At 49.9% G+C, this 24,198-nt stretch overlaps 1 long non-coding RNA gene across 1 annotated transcript in view; it reads right to left on the bottom strand.

Annotated features, from left to right (window-relative positions):
* Nucleotides 1–23,892, bottom strand: part of LOC144772038 (uncharacterized) — an 87,417-nt gene extending 63,525 nt beyond the window's left edge. The window contains exon 1 of the long non-coding RNA XR_013599610.1: nt 23,758–23,892. This is a non-coding gene — a long non-coding RNA (uncharacterized LOC144772038). The remainder of the gene's footprint in view (nt 1–23,757) is intronic.
* Between the last annotated feature and the right edge of the window lie 306 nt (nt 23,893–24,198).

The raw sequence follows: 24,198 nt of genomic DNA, 5'->3' as shown, positions 1-24,198 counted from the left end.
ACAAGGCTCCTAAAAGTCATGAGGCCTCTACAATGTGATTTTTCTTACCCCATTGCATCCTGGTTTTGGCTACATCTTTTTTAATAAAACAAATAACCATGAGAATTCCATTAAATAAACTGCATATGCGGACATGTACAGTGTAATATGCATATATTTCCATTGTTGATGGAGGGGAGAAACATTTTGACCCACTCAAATCATTGCCTCATGCATGGCCACTCAACAATGATAATAAATAGCATTTATATATAGCGGTCGTCAGTAGATAGTGATAGATAGGACACTGTTTCCATAGGACAAGCGTTTTTCGATGGCCTATATCTTTGGCACGATTTGATGATTCTTCACAAAATTGTTGCGCTGTGATTTGTCAAGCGGTGGGTGAGAAAAAGGAGGGGGTTAAAAAAAGTGTGTTTCCCAATTTACATCCTATAGAAGCTTTGGATATGACTACAGCCCGAACCACTGGACAGTATTGCACCGAATTTGGCAGAAAGGTAGATTTGATTATGCAGATCAAGCTTTCAGTTATTTGGTGTAAATCTGTTCAGTAGTTTGTGAGAAACTAAAGGAAATCCAAATTTGTATTTCTACAATTGTGAAGCCTTCCCGGATAATAGCGAGGTCATGCAGCGATCTGACAGCTCTGATTGGCTGCCAACACTTTAATCAGGAAGTGTTAGCAGTCATCTTGGGACTCGGCTCCAGCTGAGTCCCAAAAAAAGGTGAAATAAAAGAAATGGGGGCAGGGGAGGAATACCCTGATCTCCAAACCTTTGTCATGGGGATCCAGAGGGACCATGGCAGGGCAAAAAGCATTTCTTTTTAATTCACTGTGATTTCACAAAATATTTGTGAACATTGCCATGAACTCAGAATAAAAACAGAGGTCCCCTGACTTTGCTTTAATTGTAGCCCCTGTGTGGGCCAGGTCCTGGGGGCATGCAGTTCATAATAAAATATTGGGGGGGGGCTCACAGGGCTTCACTCCAAGGGCTTGAAAATGCCCCAGGGACCACAACCTCCTTGGGCTGATTTTAATATTTGGTATGCGGGGGAGCGTCGAGGACCCCCCGGACCCTGTGGACCACCACCTCCCGGGGCTACATATTAAAATGATATAGGGGGGTCACGCAGAACCCCAAGGACTACCACTTCCCCAGGGCTAAAATAAACATTAAAGGGGGGATCGCACGGCCCCCCACCAGGGCCATATACAGCCCGAGGGCAATCACCTCCCCGGAGCCGGCCCACTCACAGAGATGGAGGGGGGCCCTCCTGAAGCTATTAATGGCTCTGGGACTGCCACCTCCCATGGCCGGCTCCTGCTATGTTCCGGGGTGCCCTCCCTCGGGACACAGCTGTTTGCTTTTGCTTGGTGGGAGCTGACAGCTCCACCAAGCAAAAGCAAACTAACTTGTTCCAGCAGGCAGGAGCTGTCAAAGTGCTCTCACCCGCTCGAAGCAGAGGTTTAATTTCTTTCCCTGCCCGTAGACATGAGGGTAGGGAAAGATATAAAACTATTGCTCTTGCACACAGGGAGCTGCATTGCCATTTTTACCTTTTTTTTTTGCTCCTTATAAAATGGGGTGTGGAAATGTATCCAAAAGTGAGCACACTGGTGCAGGGTCACCCTTTCGTCCATGGGTTCAAAGACCAACAAAATAGAGATTGGCAATGGAGCTGAAGTAAAACCAATCAAGTTTATTATTCACTCATGAGTGGGACCACATCCACGCAACACTCTCAAGTGTTGCAGGAGGAGGTACCCTGAACTCACAGATGGTTGTCTTTATATACTATTTTTCTGCAATGTAAGCATGTGGACAGAAAAGGAAGGAACGAGTTTACAAATAGCTATCAGCAAACAAGGGCAGATGGATAACCACTGGGTCAGCAAAAGGGAGGGGGAGCAGGAATGCTTATGGCAGCAGTAAACAGTCAACAGATAACATCTAAGATGAGGTGTTACGGCAGCTACAAACCCCCAGCATGTACATTGCTTAGCCATGTCAGGAGGTCAACTAAAATAGATGACACAAGCAGAGTGAAAAGGCAAACAGTAAAGTATGAAAGAATTATGAAGGAAACAAAATGGACACCACAGTCAAAATGCCAGGGGGAGGGGGCAGCCATAATTTCAATGGAGGAGGGGGACCCACCCTGTGCTGATCTCAGCTCCAGGAACCCATTCGCCAGGGCCCAACCATGTTTCCCTGGGTGCCATGGAGCCTACCCAGGGCACCCAGTGTGCTATGAGACCATGGGGAGCCTCAAGGCCCGTCGGTCCCAGCCTGCCCCCGGCCTCCTGTGTGAACTGGCATTACTATTGCACACAGGGAGCTACTAGAAATGCCCCGAGAAGGTGGTGGTCCTTGGGGCCATATGACCTGGGAGGGCAGGCTGTGCTGCCCCCCTTTTCCATGCAACACCTCTATATCATTTTAATTTGTAGCCCTGGAGATATAGTGGTCCCCAGGGCCCGGGGGGTGCACGGCCACCCCATATCATTAGTAATTTCTAGTACCTGGTAGGTGGGGGTTACAAATCCACACAACCACTTTCATACCCATTCACACATGCACTCACACATCTTCTCACTTACCCGTACAGCCACTTTCAATACACCCACTCCCACACCCATTCACTCACTCATGCAGCCACTTACACACCTAGTCACTCATCCATACAGTCACTCACTCAGACACCCACAGCTGCCCATGAAGCCACTTACACAGCACCTCACTCACCCATACATATACTCACACATCTACTTAGTCACCCATACAGCTACTCACACACCCATACAACCACTCACACAACCATTCACATACCTAGTCACTCACACATCAAATCACACACGGATACACATAGTCACTAACATAATATATGTTGGAAATCGTATCACTCATTACTAGTATACAAAGTAGGAACATTTAACTTTTGTAGTACCTTAGTATATATGTTTTACACTCATAAACATTTAGAAAACACTTAATCAATCAATCAATCAATCAATCAGTGGTTGGTAAAGCACGCTACTCACCCGTGAGGGTCTCAAGGGGCTGGGGGGAGGGAAAGGCCGCTCTGGTCTGTCGAAGAGCCAGGTTTTGAGGGCCCGCCTGAACGAGTGCAGGGTTACATTTGCTGGATGATGACACAAGTGATATCACTGACCATGTCCTAAGTGATGTAATACGTGAGGTCACAAGCAGTGCATTGCGGGTGCATAAGTTATAGTTACCTCTGCTAACGATACCTGCTGAATTTCACCAATTTTGTATAAGTGAAATTTGAGCCTAACTATAACGTCCCTGTAACTTTTGTTTTTTTCAGTGAATATATATATATATATATATGTCTATATATGTGTACATGTTATCTACAAACTATGTTGTTAATGACTGTGTTTACTGCACTGATGCCTCGCATTGGACCTGGTCTATGTTTTTTAAATCTGAAATAAAAAGGTCCTACTCATCCTTCAAACATTATTTGCCTTTTGAGCCATGATCTCATTGATCGATGAAAATGGATTGCTCTTGCAGTCATTGCATTACTAATTGATGACATCAAATGCCAATCTGGTGATCATTGTGCTACTGAGAAGAAGAAATGATGAGAACAGCAGATCAGGTTCTTAACCCACTGTGGTGCAAGAATGAGAAGAAGGCTGACGCTGCTGCTAGGAAGTTACTCACATTGTACATATCCAAACAACAGATTTAGAAACACAGTATACCATTGGTGAAAGAAATGTTACTCGGTATTAGCTACTGACTCTTCAGTTTGCAGCTCTCAGAGGATGACCGTGAATGATAGGGTCTGCTTTAGAGTTGAGTCGTAATGGTAAATCCATTTTATGCAGGAAGTGCTAAATCTTAAGAGAATCCGCCATCTATCCCTGTTGTGGAGTAAATTCTCTCTCTGGCCCAGATGCCAAGAGGGCGCATATCAAGTTCTGGGACTTGTAGTTTCACTTTTAATATTATAAATATGGTATCATGAATGACATGGGGAAACGTGGCAGCAATGCTGTGTATTTTCTCACTGGCAGTAGATATTTATCAATCTATCTGAGGATTTTCCAAATCCTTTACAGTTGTGAATGAGGTCCTTTGAGATTATGGGCCACATGCATCAAGCAAAATACCGGTCTCAAATCGGTCCCTTTGCGACCGGTATTTTGCCATTTGTAATGCATCAACCCAAAAGCAATTCGCAAAATAGGTCATCGCAAATTTTGCAATTACCTTGTTTGCGAATGCAGTTATGGAATCGCAAATTACGATTCCCTAAATGAGATGCATTATGCATTCGCAAATTGCGCTTTCCAAATTTGGAATTGCAAATTACCTTCAACTTTAAGTTGAGGTTAATTTGCAATTCCTTTGAAAAATGCAAAAAAATGCATTTTTCAAAGTGCATTGTGGTGCATATATTTTCCCTTAGGGCATGTGTGTGCACCACATGTGCGTACTGACCTTTTTTGGGGGTGCATCATGGTGGCCTTTTGACCCCCTTGCACCCTTGAATTTGCATGTGCAATTTGCGAGTACCTATTTGGTACTCGCAAATTGCGAATGCAATCCAATTCATTCCTATGGGCCTTTAGGCCCTTAGGAATGAATGGGAAGCCATTCCTTAAAAATTGCGATTCGCTATTAAGGAATATGTAGGAATTGCAATTTTTTTTACATGCATAGGTAATTGCGAGTCCTTAATAGCAATTCCTTAATAATCGCTATTAAGGTCTCGCAATTCCTACCTTTGATGCATGTGCCCCCATGAACTATCTAAGAACCAGGGGTTATCCTCACAAGGTCACCTAAGAGCCGGTAAAATAATTTTGCTCACTCTGAATCAAGTAATATTTTGCTGCCACCCTTCCATGGCAAAGAGGTTGCATGTGCTGGTTCAATAGGTCACGGTCTTGTATTGCTTTGTCCTCGATCAAACCTGGCTCACCCACAATTCGTCACACTACTTCTGAATCCGAATTCCAATTCTGATTAATGCTGTGCTTTAGTGCTTTGGAAAAGTGTTTTGTTTCATAACAACGACTTATATGGTTATGGCCAATTTTACCACAAACTATATGTATTTCATTAGGTACATCAACATTTTAGAGTAAATGTCAATGTCGCTAAGATAGAAGATATAATTGTAAGTCTGTTTCTTTGATTTGTACATTATAGTAAAAACCATAAAACAATAAATGAGTGTCAATTCAATTTGCTAATCTCAGATGGACCGAAATCAACGAAAAACCAAAGGTGATGATGGACGGAGCGTTGGAAATACAAACACTCACCCCCAGTCAACTGATCTGGGTTTAATCCATCACCGCTCTTTAGCTCACTCCGCCACCCCAGTTCAGATATGGCCATATGCAAATCAGTCTGCCCCTGTGCCTCATGGGAACAGTCCAGCCCGAACTGCCAAGCCATGTCTTCCCTGGACCGGAATCAAGCTTCCCAGGACCGGTTTCTTGCATCACAGCCGTCTTCAGCCGGGCTTGCTTGACTCCAGTGGCAAAGTGAGCAAGGGACTCACGTCTGAGCATACCCTACCAACTTAGGGCGAACAAAGAAAAACCAAAGGTGATAATGGACGGAGCGTTGACAATACAAACACTCACCCCCAGTCAACTGATCTGGGTTTAATCCATCACCATTCTTTAGCTCACTCCGCCACCCCAGTTCAGACATGGCCATATGCAAATCAGTCTGACCCTGTGCTCATGGGAACAGTCCAGCCCGAACTGCCAAGTCATGTCTTCCCTGGACCGGTTTCTGGCATTACAGCCGTCTTCAGATGGGCTTGCTTGACTCCAGTGGCAAAGTGAGGAAGGGACTCACGTCTGAGCATACCCTGCCAACTTAGGGCGAACAAAGAAAAACCAAAGGTGATGATAGACGGAGCGTTGACAATACATACACTCACCTCCAGTCAACTGATCTGGGTTTAATCCATCACCGTTCTTTAGCTCACTCCGCCACCCCAGTTCAGACATGGCCATATGCAAATCAGTCTGACCCTGTGCCTCATGGGAACAGTCCAGCCCGAGCTGCCAAGCCATGTCTTCCCTGGACCGGAATCAAGCTTCCCAGGACCGGTTTCGGGCATTACAGCCGTCTTCAGCCGGGCTTGCTTGACTCCAGTGGCAAAGTGAGCAAGGGACTCACGTCTGAGCATACCCTACCAACTTAGGGCGAACAAAGAAAAACCAAAGGTGATGATGGACGGAGCGTTGACAATACAAACACTCACCCCCAGTCAACTGATCTGGGTTTAATCCATCACCGTTCTTTAGCTCACTCCGCCACCCCAGTTCAGACATGGCCATATGCAAATCAGTCTGACCCTGTGCCTCATGGGAACAGTCCAGCATGAACTGCCAAGCCATGTCTTCCCTGGACCGGAATCAAGCTTCCCAGGACCGGTTTCTGGCATTACAGCCGTCTTCAGCTGGGCTTGCTTGACTCCAGTGGCAAAGTGAGGAAGGGACTCACGTCTGAGCATACCCTGCCAACTTAGGGCGAACAAAGAAAAACCAAAGGTGATGATAGACGGAGCGTTGACAATACAAAAACTCACCCCCAGTCAACTGATCTGGGTTTAATCCATCACCGTTCTTTAGATCACTCCGCCACCCCAGTTCAGACATGCCCATATGCAAATCAGTCTGACCCTGTGCCTCATGGGAACAGTCCAGCCCGAGCTGCCAAGCCATGTCTTCCCTGGACCGGAATCAAGCTTCCCAGGACCGGTTTCGGGCATTACAGCCGTCTTCAGCCGGGCTTGCTTGACTCCAGTGGCAAAGTGAGCAAGGGACTCACGTCTGAGCATACCCTGCCAACTTAGGGCAAACAAAGAAAAACCAAAGGTGATGATGGACGGAGCGTTGACAATACAAACACTCACCCCCAGTCAACTGATCTGGGTTTAATCCATCACCGTTCTTTAGCTCACTCCGCCACCCCAGTTCAGACATGGCCATATGCAAATCAGTCTGACCCTGTGCTCATGGGAACAGTCCAGCCCGAACTGCCAAGGCATGTCTTCCCTGGACCGGAATCAAGCTTCCCAGGACCGGTTTCTGGCATTACAGCCGTCTTCAGCTGGGCTTGCTTGACTCCAGTGGCAAAGTGAGGAAGGGACTCACGTCTGAGCATACCCTGCCAACTTAGGGCGAACAAAGAAAAACCAAAGGTGATGATGGACGGAGCGTTGACAATACAAACACTCACCCCCAGTCAACTGATCTGGGTTTAATCCATCACCGTTCTTTTGCTCACTCCGCCACCCCAGTTCAGACATGGCCATATGCAAATCAGTTTGACCCTGTGCTCATGGGAACAGTCCAGCCCGAACTGCCAAGCCATGTCTTCCCTGGACCGGAATCAAGCTTCCCAGGACCGGTTTCTGGCATTACAGCCGTCTTCAGTTGGGCTTGCTTGACTGCAGTGGCAAAGTGAGGAAGGGACTCACGTCTGAGCATACCCTGCCATCTTAGGGCGAACAAAGAAAAACCAAAGGTGATGATAGACGGAGCGTTGACAATACAAACACTCACCCCCAGTCAACTGATCTGGGTTTAATCCATCACCGTTCTTTAGCTCACTCCGCCACCCCAGTTCAGACATGGCCATATGCAAATCAGTCTGACCCTGTGCCTCATGGGAACAGTCCAGCCCGAACTGCCCCATGTCTTCCCTGGACCGGAATCAAGCTTCCCAGGACCAGTTTCTGGCTTTACAGCCGTCTTCAGCCGGGCTTGCTTGACTCCAGTGGCAAAGTGAGCAAGGGACTCACGTCTGAGCATACCCTGCCAACTTAGGGCGAACAAAGAAAAACCAAAGGTGATGATGGACGGAGCGTTGACAATACAAACACTCACCCCCAGTCAACTGATCTGGGTTTAATCCATCACCGTTCTTTTGCTCACTCCGCCACCCCAGTTCAGACATGGCCATATGCAAATCAGTCTGACCCTGTGCTCATGGGAACAGTCCAGCCCGAACTGCCAAGCCATGTCTTCCCTGGACCGGAATCAAGCTTCCCAGGACCGGTTTCTGGCATTACAGCCGTCTTCAGTTGGGCTTGCTTGACTCCAGTGGCAAAGTGAGGAAGGGACTCACGTCTGAGCATACCCTGCCAACTTAGGGCGTACAAAGAAAAAACAAAGGTGATGATAGACGGAGCGTTGACAATACAAACACTCACCCCCAGTCAACTGATCTGGGTTTAATCCATCACCGTTCTTTAGCTCACTCCGCCACCCCAGTTCAGACATGGCCATATGCAAATTAGTCTGACCCTGTGCCTCGTGGGAACAGTCCAGCCCGAGCTGCCAAGCCATGTCTTCCCTGGACCGGAAGCAAGCTTCCCAGGACCGGTTTCGGGCATTACAGCCGTCTTCAGCCGGGCTTGCTTGACTCCAGTGGCAAAGTGAGCAAGGGACTCACGTCTGAGCATACCCTGCCAACTTAGGGCAAACAAAGAAAAACCAAAGGTGATGATGGACGGAGCGTTGACAATACAAACACTCACCCCCAGTCAACTGATCTGGGTTTAATCCATCACCGTTCTTTAGCTCACTCCGCCACCCCAGTTCAGACATGGCCATATGCAAATCAGTCTGACCCTGTGCCTCACAGGAACAGTCCAGCCCGAACTGCCAAGCCATGTCTTCCCTGGACTGGAATCAAGCTTCCCAGGACCGGTTTCTGGCATTACAGCCGTCTTCAGCCGGGCTTGCTTGACTTCAGTGGCAAAGTGAGCAAGGGACTCACGTCTGAGCATACCCTGACAACTTGGGGCGAACAAAGAAAAACCAAAGGTGATGATGGACGGAGCGTTGACAATACAAACACTCACCCCCAGTCAACTGATCTGGGTTTAATCCATCACCGTTCTTTAGCTCACTCCACCACCCCAGTTCAGACATGGCCATATACAAATCAGTCTGACCCTGTGCCTCATGGGAACAGTCCTGCCCGAACTGCCAAGCCATGTCTTCCCTGGACCGGAATCAAGCTTCCCAGGACCGGTTTCTGGCATTACAGCCATCTTCAGCCGGGTTTGCTTGACTACAGTGGCAAAGTGAGCAAGGGACTCACGTCTGAGCATACCCTGCCAACTTAGGGCGAACAAAGAAAAACCAAAGGTGATGATGGACGGAGCGTTGACAATACAAACACTCACCCCCAGTCAACTGATCTGGGTTTAATCCATCACCGTTCTTTTGCTCACTCCGCCACCCCAGTTCAGACATGGCCATATGCAAATCAGTCTGACCCTGTGCCTCATGTGAACAGTCCAGCCCGAACTGCCAAGCCATGTCTTCCCTGGACCGGAATCAAGCTTACCAGGACCGGATTCTGGCATTACAGCCGTGTTCAGACGGGCTTGCTTGACTCCAGTGGCAAAGTGAGCAAGGGACTCACGTCTGAGCATACCCTGCCAACTTAGGGCGAACAAAGAAAAACCAAAGGTGATGATAGACGGAGCGTTGACAATACAAACACTCACCCCCAGTCAACTGATCTGGGTTTAATCCATCACCGTTCTTTAGCTCACTCCGCCACCCCAGTTCAGACATGGCCATATGCAAATCAGTCTGACCCTGTGCCTCATGGGAACAGTCCAGCCCGAACTGCCAAGCCATGTCTTCCCTGGACCGGAATCAAGCTTCCCAGGACCAGTTTCTGGCTTTACAGCCGTCTTCAGCCGGGCTTGCTTGACTCCAGTGGCAAAGTGAGCAAGGAACTCACGTCTGAGCATAGCCTGCCAACTTAGGGTGAACAAAGAAAACCCAAAGGTGATGATGGACGGAGCGTTGGCAATACAAACACTCACCCCCAGTCAACTGATCTGGGTTTAATCCATCACCGTTCTTTAGCTCACTCCGCCACCCCAGTTCAGACATGGCCATATGCAAATCAGTCTGACCCTGTGCTCATGGGAACAGTCCAGCCCGAACTGCCAAGCCATGTCTTCCCTGGACCGGAATCAAGCTTCCCATTACCGGTTTCTGGCATTACAGCCGTCTTCAGCTGGGCTTGCTTGACTCCAGTGGCAAAGTGAGGAAGGGACTCACGTCTGAGCATACCCTGCCAACTTAGGGCGAACAAAGAAAAAACAAAGGTGATGATAGACGGAGCGTTGACAATACAAACACTCACCCCCAGTCAACTGATCTGGGTTTAATCCATCACCGTTCTTTAGCTCACTCCGCCACCCCAGTTCAGACATGGCCATATGCAAATCAGTCTGACCCTGTGCCTCGTGGGAACAGTCCAGCCCGAGCTGCCAAGCCATGTCTTCCCTGGACCGGAATCAAGCTTCCCAGGACCGGTTTCGGGCATTACAGCCGACTTCAGCCGGGCTTGCTTGACTCCAGTGGCAAAGTGAGGAAGGGACTCACGTCTGAGCATACCCTGCCAACTTAGGGCGAACAAAGAAAAAACAAAGGTGATGATAGATGGAGCGTTGACAATACAAACACTCACCCCCAGTCAACTGATCTGGGTTTAATCCATCACCGTTCTTTAGCTCACTCCGCCACCCCAGTTCAGACATGGCCATATGCAAATCAGTCTGACCCTGTGCCTCGTGGGAACAGTCCAGCCCGAGCTGCCAAGCCATGTCTTCCCTGGACCGGAATCAAGCTTCCCAGGACCGGTTTCGGGCATTACAGCCGTCTTCAGCCGGGCTTGCTTGACTCCAGTGGCAAAGTGAGCAAGGGACTCACGTCTGAGCATACCCTGCCAACTTAGGGCAAACAAAGAAAAACCAAAGGTGATGATGGACGGAGCGTTGACAATACAAACACTCACCCCCAGTCAACTGATCTGGGTTTAATCCATCACCGTTCTTTAGCTCACTCCACCACCCCAGTTCAGACATGGCCATATACAAATCAGTATGACCCTGTGCCTCATGGGAACAGTCCTGCCCGAACTGCCAAGCCATGTCTTCCCTGGACCGGAATCAAGCTTCCCAGGACCGGTTTCTGGCATTACAGCCATCTTCAGCCGGGTTTGCTTGACTCCAGTGGCAAAGTGAGCAAGGGACTCACGTCTGAGCATACCCTGCCAACTTAGGGCGAACAAAGAAAAACCAAAGGTGATGATGGACGGAGCGTTGACAATACAAACACTCACCCCCAGTCAACTGATCTGGGTTTAATCCATCACCGTTCTTTTGCTCACTCCGCCACCCCAGTTCAGACATGGCCATATGCAAATCAGTCTGACCCTGTGCCTCATGCGAACAGTCCAGCCTGAACTGCCAAGCCATGTCTTCCCTGGACCGGAATCAAGCTTACCAGGACCGGATTCTGGCATTACAGCCGTGTTCAGACGGGCTTGCTTGACTCCAGTGGCAAAGTGAGCAAGGGACTCACGTCAGAGCATACCCTGCCAACTTAGGGCGAACAAAGAAAAACCAAAGGTGATGATGGACGGAGCGTTGACAATACAAACACTCACCCTCAGTCAACTGATCTGGGTTTAATCCATCACCGTTCTTTAGCTCACTCCGCCACCCCAGTTCAGACATGGCCATATGCAAATCAGTCTGACCCTGTGCCTCATGGGAACAGTCCAGCCCGAACTGCCAAGCCATGTCTTCCCTGGACCGGAATCAAGCTTCCCAGGACCAGTTTCTGGCATTACAGCCGTCTTCAGCCGGGCTTGCTTGACTCCAGTGGCAAAGTGAGCAAGGGACTCACGTCTGAGCATACCCTGCCAACTTAGGGTGAACAAAGAAAAAACAAAGGTGATGATGGACGGAGCGTTGACAATACAAACACTCACCCTCAGTCAACTGATCTGGGTTTAATCCATCACCGTTCTTTTGCTCACTCCGCCACCCCAGTTCAGACATGGCCATATGCAAATCAGTCTGACCGTGTGCCTCATGCGAACAGTCCAGCCCGAACTGCCAAGCCATGTCTTCCCTGGACCGGAATCAAGCTTACCAGGACCGGATTCTGGCATTACAGCCGTGTTCAGACGGGCTTGCTTGACTCCAGTGGCAAAATGAGCAAGGGACTCACGTCTGAGCATACCCTGCCAACTTAGGGCGAACAAAGAAAAACCAAAGGTGATGATGGACGGAGCGTTGACAATACAAACACTCACCCCCAGTCAACTGATCTGGGTTTAATCCATCACCGTTCTTTTGCTCACTCCGCCACCCCAGTTCAGACATGGGTATATGCAAATCAGTTTGACCCTGTGCTCATGGGAACAGTCCAGCCCGAACTGCCAAGCCATGTCTTCCCTGGACCGGAATCAAGCTTCCCAGGACCGGTTTCTGGCATTACAGCCGTCTTCAGTTGGGCTTGCTTGACTCCAGTGGCAAAGTGAGGAAGGGACTCACGTCTGAGCATACCCTGCCAACTTAGGGCGAACAAAGAAAAACCAAAGGTGATGATAGACGGAGCGTTGACAATACAAACACTCACCCCCAGTCAACTGATCTGGGTTTAATACATCACCGTTCTTTAGCTCACTCCGCCACCCCAGTTCAGACATGGCCATATGCAAATCAGTCTGACCCTGTGCCTCATGGGAACAGTCCAGCCCGAACTGCCAAGCCATGTCTTCCCTGGACCGGAATCAAGCTTCCCAGGACCAGTTTCTGGCTTTACAGCCGTCTTCAGCCGGGCTTGCTTGACTCCAGTGGCAAAGTGAGCAAGGGACTCACGTCTGAGCATACCCTGCCAACTTAGGGTGAACAAAGAAAAACCAAAGGTGATGATGGACGGAGCGTTGACAATACAAACACTCACCCCCAGTCAACTGATCTGGGTTTAATCCATCACCATTCTTTAGCTCACTCCGCCACCCCAGTTCAGACATGGCCATATGCAAATCAGTCTGACCCTGTGCTCATGGGAACAGTCCAGCCCGAACTGCCAAGCCATGTCTTCCCTGGACCGGAATCAAGCTTCCCAGGACCGGTTTCTGGCATTACAGCCGTCTTCAGCGGGGCTTGCTTGACTCCAGTGGCAAAGTGAGGAAGGGACTCACGTCTGAGCATACCCTGCCAACTTAAGGTGAACAAAGAAAAACCAAAGGTGATGATGGACGGAGCGTTGACAATACAAACACTCACCCCCAGTCAACTGATCTGGGTTTAATCCATCACCATTCTTTAGCTCACTCCGCCACCCCAGTTCAGACATGGCCATATGCAAATCAGTCTGACCCTGTGCTCATGGGAACAGTCCAGCCCGAACTGCCAAGCCATGTCTTCCCTGGACCGGAATCAAGCTTCCCAGGACCGGTTTCTGGCATTACAGCCGTCTTCAGCTGGGCTTGCTTGACTCCAGTGGCAAAGTGAGGAAGGGACTCACGTCTGAGCATACCCTGCCAACTTAGGGCGAACAAAGAAAAACCAAAGGTGATGATGGACGGAGCGTTGACAATACAAACACTCACCCCCAGTCAACTGATCTGGGTTTAATCCATCACCGTTCTTTTGCTCACTCCGCCACCCCAGTTCAGACATGGCCATATGCAAATCAGTCTGACCCTGTGCTCATGGGAACAGTCCAGCCCGAACTGCCAAGCCATGGCTTCCCTGGACCGGAATCAAGCTTCCCAGGACCGGTTTCTGGCATTACAGCCGTCTTCAGTTGGGCTTGCTTGACTCCAGTGGCAAAGTGAGGAAGGGACTCACGTCTGAGCATACCCTGCCAACTTAGGGCGAACAAAGAAAAAACAAAGGTGATGATAGACGGAGCGTTGACAATACAAACACTCACCCCCAGTCAACTGATCTGGGTTTAATCCATCACCATTCTTTAGCTCACTCCGCCACCCCAGTTCAGACATGGCCATATGCAAATCAGTCTGACCCTGTGCTCATGGGAACAGTCCAGCCCGAACTGCCAAGCCATGTCTTCCCTGGACCGGAATCAAGCTTCCCAGGACCGGTTTCTGGCATTACAGCCGTCTTCCGCTGGGCTTGCTTGACTCCAGTGGCAAAGTGAGGAAGGGACTCACGTCTGAGCATACCCTGCCAACTTAGGGCGAACAAAGAAAAACCAAAGGTGATGATGGACGGAGCGTTGACAATACAAACACTCACCCCCAGTCAACTGATCTGGGTTTAATCCATCACCGTTCTTTTGCTCACTCCGCCACCCCAGTTCAGACATGGCTATATGCAAATCAGTTTGACCCTGTGCTCATGGGAACAGTCCAGCCCGAACTGCCAAGCCATGTCTTCCCTGGACCGGAATCAAGCTTCCCAGGACCGGTTTCTGGCATTACAGCCGTCTTCAGTTGGGCTTGCTTGACTCCAGTGGCAAAGTGAGGAAGGGACTCACGTCTGAGCATACCCTGCCAACTTAGGGCGAACAAAGAAAAACCAAAGGTGATGATAGACGGAGCGTTGACAATACAAACACTCACCCCCAGTCAACTGATCTGGGTTTAATACATCACCGTTCTTTAGCTCACTCCGCCACCCCAGTTCAGACATGGCCATATGCAAATCAGTCTGACCCTGTGCCTCATGGGAACAGTCCAGCCCGAACTGCCAAGCCATGTCTTCCCTGGACCGGAATCAAGCTTCCCAGGACCAGTTTCTGGCTTTACAGCCGTCTTCAGCCGGGCTTGCTTGACTCCAGTGGCAAAGTGAGCAAGGAACTCACGTCTGAGCATAGCCTGCCAACTTAGGGTGAACAAAGAAAACCCAAAGGTGATGATGGACGGAGCGTTGGCAATACAAACACTCACCCCCAGTCAACTGATCTGGGTTTAATCCATCACCGTTCTTTAGCTCACTCCGCCACCCCAGTTCAGACATGGCCATATGCAAATCAGTCTGACCCTGTGCTCATGGGAACAGTCCAGCCCGAACTGCCAAGCCATGTCTTCCCTGGACCGGAATCAAGCTTCCCATTACCGGTTTCTGGCATTACAGCCGTCTTCAGCTGGGCTTGCTTGACTCCAGTGGCAAAGTGAGGAAGGGACTCACGTCTGAGCATACCCTGCCAACTTAGGGCGAACAAAGAAAAAACAAAGGTGATGATAGACGGAGCGTTGACAATACAAACACTCACCCCCAGTCAACTGATCTGGGTTTAATCCATCACCGTTCTTTAGCTCACTCCGCCACCCCAGTTCAGACATGGCCATATGCAAATCAGTCTGACCCTGTGCCTCGTGGGAACAGTCCAGCCCGAGCTGCCAAGCCATGTCTTCCCTGGACCGGAATCAAGCTTCCCAGGACCGGTTTCGGGCATTACAGCCGTCTTCAGCCGGGCTTGCTTGACTCCAGTGGCAAAGTGAGGAAGGGACTCACGTCTGAGCATACCCTGCCAACTTAGGGCGAACAAAGAAAAAACAAAGGTGATGATAGACGGAGCGTTGACAATACAAACACTCACCCCCAGTCAACTGATCTGGGTTTAATCCATCACCGTTCTTTAGCTCACTCCGCCACCCCAGTTCAGACATGGCCATATGCAAATCAGTCTGACCCTGTGCCTCGTGGGAACAGTCCAGCCCGAGCTGCCAAGCCATGTCTTCCCTGGACCGGAATCAAGCTTCCCAGGACCGGTTTCGGGCATTACAGCCGTCTTCAGCCGGGCTTGCTTGACTCCAGTGGCAAAGTGAGCAAGGGACTCACGTCTGAGCATACCCTGCCAACTTAGGGCAAACAAAGAAAAACCAAAGGTGATGATGGACGGAGCGTTGACAATACAAACACTCACCCCCAGTCAACTGATCTGGGTTTAATCCATCACCGTTCTTTAGCTCACTCCACCACCCCAGTTCAGACATGGCCATATACAAATCAGTATGACCCTGTGCCTCATGGGAACAGTCCTGCCCGAACTGCCAAGCCATGTCTTCCCTGGACCGGAATCAAGCTTCCCAGGACCGGTTTCTGGCATTACAGCCATCTTCAGCCGGGTTTGCTTGACTCCAGTGGCAAAGTGAGCAAGGGACTCACGTCTGAGCATACCCTGCCAACTTAGGGCGAACAAAGAAAAACCAAAGGTGATGATGGACGGAGCGTTGACAATACAAACACTCACCCCCAGTCAACTGATCTGGGTTTAATCCATCACCGTTCTTTTGCTCACTCCGCCACCCCAGTTCAGACATGGCCATATGCAAATCAGTCTGACCCTGTGCCTCATGCGAACAGTCCAGCCTGAACTGCCAAGCCATGTCTTCCCTGGACCGGAATCAAGCTTACCAGGACCGGATTCTGGCATTACAGCCGTGTTCAGACGGGCTTGCTTGACTCCAGTGGCAAAGTGAGCAAGGGACTCACGTCAGAGCATACCCTGCCAACTTAGGGCGAACAAAGAAAAACCAAAGGTGATGATGGACGGAGCGTTGACAATACAAACACTCACCCTCAGTCAACTGATCTGGGTTTAATCCATCACCGTTCTTTAGCTCACTCCGCCACCCCAGTTCAGACATGGCCATATGCAAATCAGTCTGACCCTGTGCCTCATGGGAACAGTCCAGCCCGAACTGCCAAGCCATGTCTTCCCTGGACCGGAATCAAGCTTCCCAGGACCAGTTTCTGGCATTACAGCCGTCTTCAGCCGGGCTTGCTTGACTCCAGTGGCAAAGTGAGCAAGGGACTCACGTCTGAGCATACCCTGCCAACTTAGGGTGAACAAAGAAAAAACAAAGGTGATGATGGACGGAGCGTTGACAATACAAACACTCACCCTCAGTCAACTGATCTGGGTTTAATCCATCACCGTTCTTTTGCTCACTCCGCCACCCCAGTTCAGACATGGCCATATGCAAATCAGTCTGACCCTGTGCCTCATGCGAACAGTCCAGCCCGAACTGCCAAGCCATGTCTTCCCTGGACCGGAATCAAGCTTACCAGGACCGGATTCTGGCATTACAGCCGTGTTCAGACGGGCTTGCTTGACTCCAGTGGCAAAGTGAGCAAGGGACTCACGTCTGAGCATACCCTGCCAACTTAGGGCAAACAAAGAAAAACCAAAGGTGATGATGGACGGAGCGTTGACAATACAAACACTCACCCCCAGTCAACTGATCTGGGTTTAATCCATCACCGTTCTTTAGCTCACTCCGCCACCCCAGTTCAGACATGGCCATATGCAAATCAGTCTGACCCTGTGCTCATGGGAACAGTCCAGCCCGAACTGCCAAGCCATGTCTTCCCTGGACCGGAATCAAGCTTCCCAGGACCGGTTTCTGGCATTACAGCCGTCTTCAGCTGGGCTTGCTTGACTCCAGTGGCAAAGTGAGGAAGGGACTCACGTCTGAGCATACCCTGCCAACTTAGGGCGAACAAAGAAAAACCAAAGGTGATGATGGACGGAGCGTTGACAATACAAACACTCACCCCCAGTCAACTGATCTGGGTTTAATCCATCACCGTTCTTTTGCTCACTCCGCCACCCCAGTTCAGACATGGGTATATGCAAATCAGTTTGACCCTGTGCTCATGGGAACAGTCCAGCCCGAACTGCCAAGCCATGTCTTCCCTGGACCGGAATCAAGCTTCCCAGGACCGGTTTCTGGCATTACAGCCGTCTTCAGTTGGGCTTGCTTGACTCCAGTGGCAAAGTGAGGAAGGGACTCACGTCTGAGCATACCCTGCCAACTTAGGGCGAACAAAGAAAAACCAAAGGTGATGATAGACGGAGCGTTGACAATACAAACACTCACCCCCAGTCAACTGATCTGGGTTTAATACATCACCGTTCTTTAGCTCACTCCGCCACCCCAGTTCAGACATGGCCATATGCAAATCAGTCTGACCCTGTGCCTCATGGGAACAGTCCAGCCCGAACTGCCAAGCCATGTCTTCCCTGGACCGGAATCAAGCTTCCCAGGACCAGTTTCTGGCTTTACAGCCGTCTGCAGCCGGGCTTGCTTGACTCCAGTGGCAAAGTGAGCAAGGGACTCACGTCTGAGCATACCCTGCCAACTTAGGGTGAACAAAGAAAAACCAAAGGTGATGATGGACGGAGCGTTGACAATACAAACACTCACCCCCAGTCAACTGATCTGGGTTTAATCCATCACCATTCTTTAGCTCACTCCGCCACCCCAGTTCAGACATGGCCATATGCAAATCAGTCTGACCCTGTGCTCATGGGAACAGTCCAGCCCGAACTGCCAAGCCATGTCTTCCCTGGACCGGAATCAAGCTTCCCAGGACCGGTTTCTGGCATTACAGCCGTCTTCAGCGGGGCTTGCTTGACTCCAGTGGCAAAGTGAGGAAGGGACTCACGTCTGAGCATACCCTGCCAACTTAGGGTGAACAAAGAAAAACCAAAGGTGATGATGGACGGAGCGTTGACAATACAAACACTCACCCCCAGTCAACTGATCTGGGTTTAATCCATCACCATTCTTTAGCTCACTCCGCCACCCCAGTTCAGACATGGCCATATGCAAATCAGTCTGACCCTGTGCTCATGGGAACAGTCCAGCCCGAACTGCCAAGCCATGTCTTCCCTGGACCGGAATCAAGCTTCCCAGGACCGGTTTCTGGCATTACAGCCGTCTTCAGCTGGGCTTGCTTGACTCCAGTGGCAAAGTGAGGAAGGGACTCACGTCTGAGCATACCCTGCCAACTTAGGGCGAACAAAGAAAAACCAAAGGTGATGATGGACGGAGCGTTGACAATACAAACACTCACCCCCAGTCAACTGATCTGGATTTAATCCATCACCGTTCTTTTGCTCACTCCGCCACCCCAGTTCAGACATGGCCATATGCAAATCAGTCTGACCCTGTGCTCATGGGAACAGTCCAGCCCGAACTGCCAAGCCATGGCTTCCCTGGACCGGAATCAAGCTTCCCGGGACCGGTTTCTGGCATTACAGCCGTCTTCAGTTGGGCTTGCTTGACTCCAGTGGCAAAGTGAGGAAGGGACTCACGTCTGAGCATACCCTGCCAACTTAGGGCGAACAAAGAAAAAACAAAGGTGATGATAGACGGAGCGTTGACAATACAAACACTCACCCCCAGTCAACTGATCTGGGTTTAATCCATCACCATTCTTTAGCTCACTCCGCCACCCCAGTTCAGACATGGCCATATGCAAATCAGTCTGACCCTGTGCTCATGGGAACAGTCCAGCCCGAACTGCCAAGCCATGTCTTCCCTGGACCGGAATCAAGCTTCCCAGGACCGGTTTCTGGCATTACAGCCGTCTTCAGCTGGGCTTGCTTGACTCCAGTGGCAAAGTGAGGAAGGGACTCACGTCTGAGCATACCCTGCCAACTTAGGGCGAACAAAGAAAAACCAAAGGTGATGATGGACGGAGCGTTGACAATACAAACACTCACCCCCAGTCAACTGATCTGGGTTTAATCCATCACCGTTCTTTTGCTCACTCCGCCACCCCAGTTCAGACATGGCTATATGCAAATCAGTTTGACCCTGTGCTCATGGGAACAGTCCAGCCCGAACTGCCAAGCCATGTCTTCCCTGGACCGGAATCAAGCTTCCCAGGACCGGTTTCTGGCATTACAGCCGTCTTCAGTTGGGCTTGCTTGACTCCAGTGGCAAAGTGAGGAAGGGACTCACGTCTGAGCATACCCTGCCAACTTAGGGCGAACAAAGAAAAACCAAAGGTGATGATAGACGGAGCGTTGACAATACAAACACTCACCCCCAGTCAACTGATCTGGGTTTAATACATCACCGTTCTTTAGCTCACTCCGCCACCCCAGTTCAGACATGGCCATATGCAAATCAGTCTGACCCTGTGCCTCATGGGAACAGTCCAGCCCGAACTGCCAAGCCATGTCTTCCCTGGACCGGAATCAAGCTTCCCAGGACCAGTTTCTGGCTTTACAGCCGTCTTCAGCTGGGCTTGCTTGACTCCAGTGGCAAAGTGAGCAAGGGACTCACGTCTGAGCATACCCTGCCAACTTAGGGTGAACAAAGAAAAACCAAAGGTGATGATGGACGGAGCGTTGACAATACAAACACTCACCCCCAGTCAACTGATCTGGGTTTAATCCATCACCATTCTTTAGCTCACTCCGCCACCCCAGTTCAGACATGGCCATATGCAAATCAGTCTGACCCTGTGCTCATGGGAACAGTCCAGCCCGAACTGCCAAGCCATGTCTTCCCTGGACCGGAATCAAGCTTCCCAGGACCGGTTTCTGGCATTACAGCCGTCTTCAGCAGGGCTTGCTTGACTCCAGTGGCAAAGTGAGGAAGGGACTCACGTCTGAGCATACCCTGCCAACTTAGGGTGAACAAAGAAAAACCAAAGGTGATGATGGACGGAGCGTTGACAATACAAACACTCACCCCCAGTCAACTGATCTGGGTTTAATCCATCACCATTCTTTAGCTCACTCCGCCACCCCAGTTCAGACATGGCCATATGCAAATCAGTCTGACCCTGTGCTCATGGGAACAGTCCAGCCCGAACTGCCAAGCCATGTCTTCCCTGGACCGGAATCAAGCTTCCCAGGACCGGTTTCTGGCATTACAGCCGTCTTCAGCTGGGCTTGCTTAACTCCAGTGGCAAAGTGAGGAAGGGACTCACGTCTGAGCATACCCTGCCAACTTAGGGCGAACAAAGAAAAACCAAAGGTGATGATGGACGGAGCGTTGACAATACAAACACTCACCCCCAGTCAACTGATCTGGGTTTAATCCATCACCGTTCTTTTGCTCACTCCGCCACCCCAGTTCAGACATGGCCATATGCAAATCAGTCTGACCCTGTGCTCATGGGAACAGTCCAGCCCGAACTGCCAAGCCATGGCTTCCCTGGACCGGAATCAAGCTTCCCAGGACCGGTTTCTGGCATTACAGCCGTCTTCAGTTGGGCTTGCTTGACTCCAGTGGCAAAGTGAGGAAGGGACTCACGTCTGAGCATACCCTGCCAACTTAGGGCGAACAAAGAAAAAACAAAGGTGATGATAGACGGAGCGTTGACAATACAAACACTCACCCCCAGTCAACTGATCTGGGTTTAATCCATCACCGTTCTTTAGCTCACTCCGCCACCCCAGTTCAGACATGGCCATATGCAAATCAGTCTGACCCTGTGCCTCGTGGGAACAGTCCAGCCCGAGTTGCCAAGCCATGTCTTCCCTGGACCGGAATCAAGCTTCCCAGGACCGGTTTCGGGCATTACAGCCGTCTTCAGCCGGCCTTGCTTGACTCCAGTGGCAAAGTGAGCAAGGGACTCACATCTGAGCATACCCTGCCAACTTAGGGCAAACAAAGAAAAACCAAAGGTGATGATGGACGGAGCATTGACAATACAAACACTCACCCCCAGTCAACTGATCTGGGTTTAATCCATCACCGTTCTTTAGCTCACTCCGCCACCCCAGTTCAGACATGGCCATATGCAAATCAGTCTGACCCTGTGCCTCACGGGAACAGTCCAGCCCGAACTGCCAAGCCATGTCTTCCCTGGACTGGAATCAAGCTTCCCAGGACCGGTTTCTGGCATTACAGCCGTCTTCAGCCGGGCTTGCTTGACTTCAGTGGCAAAGTGAGCAAGGGACTCACGTCTGAGCATACCCTGCCAACTTAGGGCGAACAAAGAAAAACCAAAGGTGATGATGGACGGAGCGTTGACAATACAAACACTCACCCCCAGTCAACTGATCTGGGTTTAATCCATCACCGTTCTTTAGCTCACTCCACCACCCCAGTTCAGACATGGCCATATACAAATCAGTCTGACCCTGTGCCTCATGGGAACAGTCCTGCCCGAACTGCCGAGCCATGTCTTCCCTGGACCGGAATCAAGCTTCCCAGGACCGGTTTCTGGCATTACAGCCATCTTCAGCCGGGTTTGCTTGACTCCAGTGGCAAAGTGAGCAAGGGACTCACGTCTGAGCATACCCTGCCAACTTAGGGCGAACAAAGAAAAACCAAAGGTGATGATGGACGGAGCGTTGACAATACAAACACTCACCCCCAGTCAACTGATCTGGGTTTAATCCATCACCGTTCTTTTGCTCACTCCGCCACCCCAGTTCAGACATGGCCATATGCAAATCAGTCTGACCCTGTGCCTCATGCGAACAGTCCAGCCCGAACTGCCAAGCCATGTCTTCCCTGGACCGGAATCAAGCTTACCAGGACCGGATTCTGGCATTACAGCCGTGTTCAGACGGGCTTGCTTGACTCCAGTGGCAAAGTGAGAAAGGGACTCACGTCTGAGCATACCCTGCCAACATAGGGCGAACAAAGAAAAACCAAAGGTGATGATGGACGGAGCGTTGACAATACAAATACTCACCCTTAGTCAACTGATCTGGGTTTAATCCATCACCGTTCTTTTGCTCACTCCGCCACCCCAGTTCAGACATGGCCATATGCAAATCAGTCTGACCCTGTGCCTCATGCGAACAGTCCAGCCCGACTTGCCAAGCCATGTCTTCCCTGGACCGGAATCAAGCTTCCCAGGACCGGTTTCTGGCATTACAGCCGTCTTCAGCCGGGTTTGCTTGACTCCAGTGGCAAAGTGAGCAAGGGACTCACGTCTGAACATACCCTGCCAACTTAGGGCGAACAAAGAAAAACCAAAGGTGGTGATGGACGGAGCGTTGACAATACAAACACTCACCCCCACTCAACTGATCTGGGTTTAATCCATCACCGTTCTTTAGCTCACTCCGCCACCCCAGTTCAGACATGGCCATATGCAAATCAGTCTGACCCTGTGCCTCATGGGAACAGTCCAGCCCGAACTGCCAAGCCATGTCTTCCCTGGACCGGAATCAAGCTTCCCAGGACCGGTTTCTGGCATTACAGCCGTCTTCAGCCGGGCTTGCTTGACTCCAGTGGCAAAGTGAGCAAGAGACTCACATCTGATCATACCCTGCCAACTTAGGGCAAACAAAGAAAAACCAAAGGTGATGATGGACGGAGCGTTGACAATGCAAACACTCACCCCCAGTCAACTGATCTGGGTTTAATCCATCACCGTTCTTTATCTCACTCCGCCACCCCAGTTCAGACATGGCCATATGCAAATCAGTCTGACCCTGTGCCTCATGGGAACAGTCCAGCCCGAACTGCCAAGCCATGTCTTCCCTGGACCGGAATCAAGCTTCCCAGGACTATTTTCTGGCATTACAGCCGTCTTCAGCCGGGCTTGCTTGACTCCAGTGGCAAAGTGAGCAAGGGACTCACGTCTGAGCATACCCTGCCAATTTAGGGCGAACGGTGATGGATTAAACCCAGATCAGTTGACTGGGGGTGAGTGTTCGTATTGTCAACGCTGCGTCCATCACCACCTTTGGTTTTTCTTTGGACCGAAATCAACACCTACAATGCGGGACACAATCAGAAAGGTGCTATTTGCAACAGAAATTGATATTTTTACAGCTTATTGACTTGTTCCGGCCAGGATCAGCAATCAACTATCTGGACGCTGTTTCTACAATTACGTACATGTTCCTGGGTGCTTCCTGTAAGGATGTACAATTCTCTTTAATTCCCTCACATTACGAGCTTTATTGAAACAAGATTGATAAATAAAGTCATAAATCTGCACACACTACTGCCTTTACTACGTTGCATGAGTGCATATTAATGACTTTCTGGACTGATATATCGACATGAGGGGCATTAATAGAACTCACGTGTCATGTTTGCACTTCCGGGTCGCCAGAGAATTTGCACCATACATTGGACGGCTACATGTAGCTCGGCGTATGGCAACTTTAGCTGTTGTATATGTTGCTATTCCCTCTTCATTCAGTTTTCCATGCCTTACCTTGGTTTTCTTCCCCTTCTCCAATCCCTTTAGGTTAGAGTTTTGCATCAATGTCTGTAGTCATAAACTGCTTGTAGCATGTTGTGCCCTCCTGTCTGTGTCCATTACTTAGCAGTCTTCACTGGACTCCATTTTCGTTTCTGGGCTCAGGAGACTAGTTACAGGGAAGAGGAGAACAATTTATGCGGCAGGTTTGACTACATTATGCAGCATGAAAATGCTAATTATGCAGCACATTTTGTGAGAGTATTAGTTGATTATGTTGTCATTTTTACTCATTAGAACACTGTTTGGGAAAATATTTGACCTCATTAATACCAATTTAACACCAAATAAAGCAACAAGCAACTAATAGCTGACCAGTCAACCTTTGTGAAGGGACTTCTAGTCCTCAGAAATATGTGTCGCAATGGTTTTTTTAATAATAACTTTTGATCCGTT

This window comes from Lissotriton helveticus, chromosome 8, assembly GCF_964261635.1.
Source record: "Lissotriton helveticus chromosome 8, aLisHel1.1, whole genome shotgun sequence".
Classification (NCBI taxonomy): domain Eukaryota; kingdom Metazoa; phylum Chordata; class Amphibia; order Caudata; family Salamandridae; genus Lissotriton; species Lissotriton helveticus.
The sequence above is the reverse complement of the archived record's forward strand: the minus strand, read 5'-3'. Positions and strand labels throughout refer to the sequence as shown.